This window comes from Sapajus apella, unplaced genomic scaffold (assembly GCF_009761245.1).
Source record: "Sapajus apella isolate SASKATOON/1434 unplaced genomic scaffold, GSC_monkey_1.0 scaffold13, whole genome shotgun sequence".
Taxonomy (NCBI): domain Eukaryota; kingdom Metazoa; phylum Chordata; class Mammalia; order Primates; family Cebidae; genus Sapajus; species Sapajus apella.
The window spans coordinates 4,878,010-4,885,204 of NW_022436953.1; the positions used below are offsets into that span (position 1 = coordinate 4,878,010).

The 7,195-nt window shown below is 41.7% G+C and overlaps 1 long non-coding RNA gene across 1 annotated transcript in view; it reads right to left on the bottom strand.

Annotated features, from left to right (window-relative positions):
• The window catches only part of LOC116553681, a 6,607-nt gene extending 4,465 nt beyond the window's left edge, over positions 1-2,142 (bottom strand). Inside the window, exon 1 of the long non-coding RNA XR_004269863.1 lies at positions 2,116-2,142. This is a non-coding gene — a long non-coding RNA (uncharacterized LOC116553681). The remainder of the gene's footprint in view (positions 1-2,115) is intronic.
• Positions 2,143-7,195: the final 5,053 nt, after the last annotated feature.

A 7,195-nucleotide genomic window follows, 5' to 3' on the forward strand; every position in this document is an offset into this window, starting at 1 on the left:
AAGAATAAAGGAAAGGAAGAAAGAGGAAGAGGAAGAGGGAGAGAGAACAGGGGTGTTGCTTTATTGCCCGGGCTAGAATGCAGTCTAAAACTGGGTATGCCTGTAATTGTGTTTAATAATAGAGACATAAAAAAAAAAATGAGGGAAGAAAATAATTAACAAGCAGCCAACCAATATTTCATTTAAACCTGTAAATACGTGTGATGTAGTACTGATAAGAGTGTATATTTTGTGTATTGAAAGTGGAGAGTTCTATGAATGTTAATTAAGTCTACTTGTTCCAGATCTGAGTTCAAGTCCTGGATATCGATGTTAACATTCTGTCTCATTGATCTATCTAATATTGATGTTGAAGTCTCCCGCTATTATTGTGTGGGGGTCCAAGTCTCTTTGTAAGTCTTATATATCTGGGTATTTCTGTATTGGGTGCATATATGTTTAGGATCTTTAGCTCTTCTTGTTACATTGATCCTTTTATCTTTATGTAATATCTTTCTTTGCTTCTTTTGATCTTTGTTGCTTTGAAATCTATTTTATCAGCAAAAATTGCAACTCCTGCTTTCCATTTATTTATTTTAGCTCTCCATTTGGTTGGTAAATTTTTCACCATCCCTTTGTTTTGAGTCTTTATGTATCCTTGCATGTGAGATGGATCTGGATGTAGCATACCAATGGGTCTTGGCTTTTTTTGCCTGTCTGTGTCTTTGGATTGGGGGATTTAGTCGATTTAAATTTAGAATTAATAACAATATATGTGTGTTTGATACTGTCATTTAATGTTAGTTACTGTCATTTAATGGCTGTTTTGCCCATTAGTTGATGCAATTTCTTAAATATGTTGATGTTCTTTATTTTTTGGTATTTATTAGAAAGGCTGATACTGGTTGTTCCTTTCTATTTGTAGTGGTTCTTTCAGAAGCTCTTGTAAAGCAGGCCTGGTGGTGATGAAATCTCTGAGTGCTTGCTTGTTCACAAAAGATTCCATTTTTCCTTCGCTTGTGAAGCTTAGTTTGGCTGGATATAAAATTCTGGGTTGAAAGTTTTTTTCTTTAAGGATGTTGAATATTGGCCCCCACTCTCTTCTGGCTTGCAGGGTTTCTACTGAGAGATCTGCTGTGAGTCTGATGGGCTTCCCTTTATGGGTAACCTGACCTTTCTCTCTGGCTGCCCTCAGTATTTTCTCTTTCATTTCAACCCTGGTGAATCGGGCGATTATGTGCCTTGAGGTTGGTCTTCTTGAGGAATATTTTTGTGGTGTTCTCTGTATTTCCTGGAGTTGAATATTGTCCTGCCTTGCTAGGTTGGGAAAGTTTTCCTGAATAATATCCTGAAGCGTATTTTCCAGCTTGGATTGATTCTCTTCGTCACATTCAGGTACACCTATCAAATGTAGATTAGGTCTTTTCACATAGTCCCATATTTCTTGGAGACTTTGCTCGTTCTTTTTTATCCTTTTTTCTCTAATCTTGTCTTTTTGTTTTATTTCATGAAGTTGGTCTTCGACCTCTGATATCTTTTCTTTTACTTGATCAATTTGGCTGTTAAAACTTGTGCATAGTTCGCGAAATTCTCGTGTTGTATTTTTCAGCTCCATTAATTCACTTATATTCCTCTCTAAATTGTGTGTTATTGTTAACATTTCTTCAAACCTTTTTTCAAAGTTCTTGGTTTCTTTGCATTGGGTTAGAACAAGTTCTTTTAATTCCCAGAAGTTTCTTATCATCCACTTTTTAAAGCCAGCTTCTGCTAATGGAACACAGTCTTTCTCCATCAGGCCTTGTTCTGTTTCTGATGAGGAACTGTGATCCCCTATAGAGGGAGAGGCGTTCTGAGTTTGGGTATTCTCAGCCTTTTTAGGCTGGTTTCTTCCCTTCGTTATAGATTTATCCATCTGTGGTCTTTATAATTACCGTCTTTATAGTTGGGTTTCTGAACTATAGTTCCTTTCTTTGTTCTAATTCAGCCCAGTCCCCGCCCTCATCTATGCTTTCCCCTCCACTCCCTGCCTATATTTGTGTGTCAGAGTTTTTTGTGTGTATTTGTTTTTTGAAATGGAGTCTTGCCCTGTTGCCCAGGTGCCCAGGCTGGAGTGTAGTGGCCCAATCTTGCTGCAACCTCTGCCTCCTGGGTTCAAGTGATTCTCCTGCCTCAGCCTCCTGAGTAGCTGAGATTACAGATACCAGCCACCCTGCCTGGCTAGTTTTTTGTATTTTTAGTAGAGATAGGGTTTTGCGATGTTGGCCAGGCTGGTTTTGAACCCCTGGCCTCAAGCAATCCACCTGCCTTACCCTACCAAAGTGCTGGGATTATAGGTGTGAGCCACGGCACCCAGCCTATATTTGTGTTTTGCACATCTGGGCCCGGTTTAGAACTCTCTCTCTCTTTTATTTATTTTTTTTTGAGACAGAGTCTTGCTGTGTCACCCAGGCTGGAGTGCAATGGCATCATCTTGGCTCACTGCAACTTCAGCCTTCCGGGTTCAAGCAATTCTCTTGCCTTAGCTTCTCAAGGAGCTCGGATTATAGCCACTCGACACCATGCCTGGCTAATTTTTTTGTATTTTTAGTAGAGATGGGTTTCACCATGTGGGCCAGACTGCTCCTGAACTCCTGACCTCAGGTGATCCACTTGCCTCGGCCCCCCCAAAGTGCTGAGATTACAGGTGTGGGCCACTGAGTCCGGCCTGTCACTCTTTTATAACAAAGTTTTTTAAAAGTATAATATACAGAAAAGTGCAGATAATGCATAAGGATACTGCTCAATTAATTTTTAAAAAGTGGCACACCTGTGTAGCCAGTATGGCGTCTCCTCTCTCTCAACACATATTTGAAATCAACCCTCAGCTTGTCCTCAATGAACTGAGCCTACAGAAAGCCCTGAGCTGCCTTCTTTCCCTGGTTTCTCAGTTATCACTGGGAGAATCAAAAAGGAGCTCTGTTTTGGAGCTTGGAGGTTTAGAAGCAAGGGTCTTATTGGTGGTTTTAGCAGTTACACTGCTTTGTTCCCAAACTGGCAAAGATGATGCCCCAGCATTGAAGGGCAGGGGCAGAGCAGTCCATGCCCCAAAATGTTTGCCTGTGAGCCATTCAAGTTCTCACTTAGTGCTGATGAAATCAGTGCAAATGTTTTGCCTAGTTTTTATTTTTTTTTTTAATTGTATATGTATTTTTTTTTAGGTAGAGACAGGGCCTCACCATGTTTCCCAGCCTGGTTTCAAACCCCCGGGCTCATGTGATCCACCTGCCCCAGCCTGCCAAAGTGCTGGGATTCCAGGTGTGAACCACTGCACCTAGCCTGTTTTTCCTGTTACAGCCACAAAGAGACCTGAAAATTCAAGAGTGGCTCTTTAGCTCTGTCATCTGGCTCCTCCTCCTGCTCAGTCAGTGTGGGGCCTTCATGCCCTTAACCCTACTGGGAGGCAGAGCATGACTTTCCACATGCTTCTTCTCTTCTTTTCCACCTCCACCGTGGTCCATCCTCAGAGCCTCTTTTATTCCTGGCTCCCATGATCTGGCCTTTTTTCTGAATGACTCCCTCTGTTGGATTCCCTGACAGGTGATTGAACTGGGGAGAATGTTGGGAGGCAAGCCCTCATAACACAATAATTAGTTCTTTAAAAGCCTAGCTTGGCTGGGTGTAATGGTATGTGCCTGTAATCCTAGCTACTGGGGAGGCTGAGGCCAGAGGATCACCTGAGTCCAAGAGTTCAAGACCAGCTTGGGTAACATAGCAAGACCACGTCTTTTTTTTTTTTTTTTTTTGAGACAGAGTCTCAGTCTGTCACCCAGGCTGGAGTGCAGTGGTGCGATTTTAGCTCACTGCAACTTCCACCTCCCGGGTTCAAGCGATTTTCCTGCCTCAGCCTCCCGTGTGCCACCACACCCAGATATATATATATATATATATATGTTTTTTTTTTTTAGTTGAGATGGGGTTTCACCATGTTGGCCAGGCTGATCTTGAACTCCTGACCTCAGGTCTGCCCAACTGGGCCTCCCAAAGTGCTGAGATTACAGGTGTGAGCCACTGTGCCCACCCAAGACCACATCTTAAAAAAAAAAAAGAACAGAAAAAAGAAAAAAAAGTTCAAAAGCCCAGCTTTACAATCCTTTGCACATTGTCATGTAATGTAATAGAATGTCTCCTTCCTGTTAAATTATCGATGTCTGGAGAATTCAATAAACAAACAAAAAGCTACTCTGCTGTACTTAGGTTCAAAGCGGAATTCTGGTAAATGAATCTTTTCTTTCTTCTTTTTTCTTTCTTTTTTTTTTTTTTTCCGAGATGGAGTCTTGCTCTGTCACCCGGGCTCGAGTACAGTGGTGTCATCTTGGCTCACTGCAACCTTCGCCTCCCAGGTTCAAGCAATTCTCCTGCCTCAGCCTCCTCAATAGCTGGGATTATAAGCGCGCGCCACCACACCCTACTAATTTTTGTATTTTTAGTAGAGACAGTGTTTCACCATGTTGGCCAGGCTGGTCTCCAATTCCTGACCTCGTGATCTGCCCGCTTCGGCCTCCCAAAGTGTTGGGATTACAGGCGTGAGCCACCGTGCCTGGCCTGAACTGACTATTTTTTTTTTTAAAGTACTTTAATTCAGAAGTAATAACAAAACAACCAGGAAAAAGAAAACAATTAGAATTAAACACACACAGAGAGAAAAGGAAAAAAGGTATGGAAGAATATGGATGTGTGGTATTTATTCATTTATTTTTATTTTATTTTATTTTGAGACAGTGTCTCACTTTGTCACCAGGCTGGAGTGCCATGGTGCCATCTTGGCTAACTGCACCCTCAACCTCCCAAGTTCAAGCAGTCCTCCTGCCTCAGCCTCCAAGTAGCTGGGACTGTAGGTGCTGACCACCACGCCCAGCTAATTTTTGTATTTTTGATAGAGATAGGGTTTCACCATGTTGCCCACGCTGGTCTTGAACTCCTGAGCTCAATCAGTCCACCTGCCTTGGCCTCCCAAAGTGTTAGGATTACAGGCATGAGCCACGGTGCCTGGCTAGGGTGTGTATATTTAACTTTCAATCATGTAAACATTCAAACATATAAAAAAAGATAAAGAAAATAATATAATAAATTTCCTTTTATTCATTACCCAGCTTCAAAAATATTGACTTATGGCCACTTTTGTTTCATGTGTGCCCTTACCCACTTCTTTCCCCCTGCAAATGTTGGGTATCATATCATTTCATCCATAAATCTATGAGTAGCTTGCAGTATATTAAGGTCATGAAGTGCTATACCAATCTGTTTCTGATCTCGAAGCTTTCCTGAGCATAGTTTCCTTAACCTTAGCAAGCACTTTTCTACATAGTTATTAAATGAACGCATGACCAAACACTACTCTTCAGTCTCTGTCAGAGAACTGTCCCAAACCTGTCTCAACTGTCAGAGAGCAATCAATGTAAACTTTATGCCCAACCCCTTGCTTCTCCCTGCTGGGTCTAGTGCTGGTCTGAGGATCTGCCTTTTCACAGCAAAGCCGCAGAGACTGACCCTCTGGTTTAGACTCAGTAGTCCAGATTTAGCTATACCAGGAGGAGATAATCTATGTAAAGCAGTTTGCCCAGGCCCCAGCTCATGGTAAGGACTCAGTAAATGTTAGATGCTAGGAATGATGACAACGATGGTAACGATGATGACAACGACCTAACAAAGAATCCTGTCAAGGACTCAGGCCCAAAAAGGGCACAATAAAGATCTGCCCGCCTTGGTCTCCCAAAGTGCTGGGATTACAGGTGTGAGCCACCGTGCTCAGCCAGGACACTGACTTATACAAATCCATACTATTGTCAAGAGAGCCCTGGTTAGTATCTGTTTTTATGTTTTATTTCCTTCACATGATGGAAAGCTTCTTGAAGGCAAGACCCATATCTTGCTTATCTGCAGAGTGATAGACACATGGTGAGTTTTTAAACACTGACTTTTAGAACTAATCCTGTCTTAAATCACCTCTTCCTCAAAAGGTATTTTTAGGAGGGAAGGGGTATCAAATGAAATATAGCTGCAGGTGATATAAATGTCTGGGAAATTATAGCAGCCAAATAAAGAAAACCACCAGTTTGAAGACATGGTAGTGGGGGAGTCTGGACAAATGTCAAAGATAAAATAACCTGTTTAAACTTTGACTAACCTATACAAAATAAAGTACATTAAATAACGTGGGTCAAAAAGTGTCTAACAAATCCAGGCACAGAAATCATGGGAAAGATAGCTTTGTTAGCACTAAAAACTAGAAACTGATTAACCTCCCAATCTGGGAAACATGTAGCAAATATATAAAGCACATCTTTATAACCAAGGTGAATACTCTTTTTGTTTGTTTAGACATGAGTTCCTGCTTTGGATAGTTGGGTGAATAAATAAAAGAGACTGTCACTGCATTTAAGATCTGGAGTTAGACTGTGTGTAAGAGAACACTGGTGCCATAAGATATTACAGAAATGATAGAAGGTGATGCCCAAGGCTAGGTTATACAGAATATGTGGCTTCTGCCTTAGTCTGCGAAAAATTTGCCACCATGTTGTATGGTCCCGTAAGCAGCCCTATGGAGAGATTCACATGCAAGGAACTAAAGTATTCTGCCATCACTCAGCCCCAAATTGCCAGCCACATGAGTGAGCCATCTTGGAAGCAGACCCTCTAGCCCCAGTTAAACCTTCAGATGACTAGAGCCACGGCCAACACTGATTGCAATCTTGTGAGACCCTGGGTAGAACACTCAGCTAAATTGTTCCTTGATTTCTAATGCATGTGAAATTTTAAAAAATGCTTATTATTGTTTTAAGCTGTTAAGTTTCAGGGTCATTTGTTATGCAACAACAGATAACTAATACAGATGCATACCCTCGATCTAATGATGAAGAAACATCATGGCCAGGTGAGGTGGCTCATGCCTATAATCCTAACACTTTGGGAGACCGAGATGGGCATATCACCTGAGATCAGGAGGTTGATATCAGCCTGGCCAACATGGTGAAAACTTATCTGTACTAAAAATACAAAAGTTAGCCAGGCATAGTGGTGGGTGCCAATAATCTCAGGCAATTACTCGGGAGGGTGAGGCAGAAGAATCGCTTGAACCCGGGAGGTAGAGGTTGCACTGTGCTGAGATCGCACCATTGCACTCCAGCCTGGGCAACAAGAGTGAGACATCATCTCAAAAAAAAAAAAAAAAAAAAAAAAA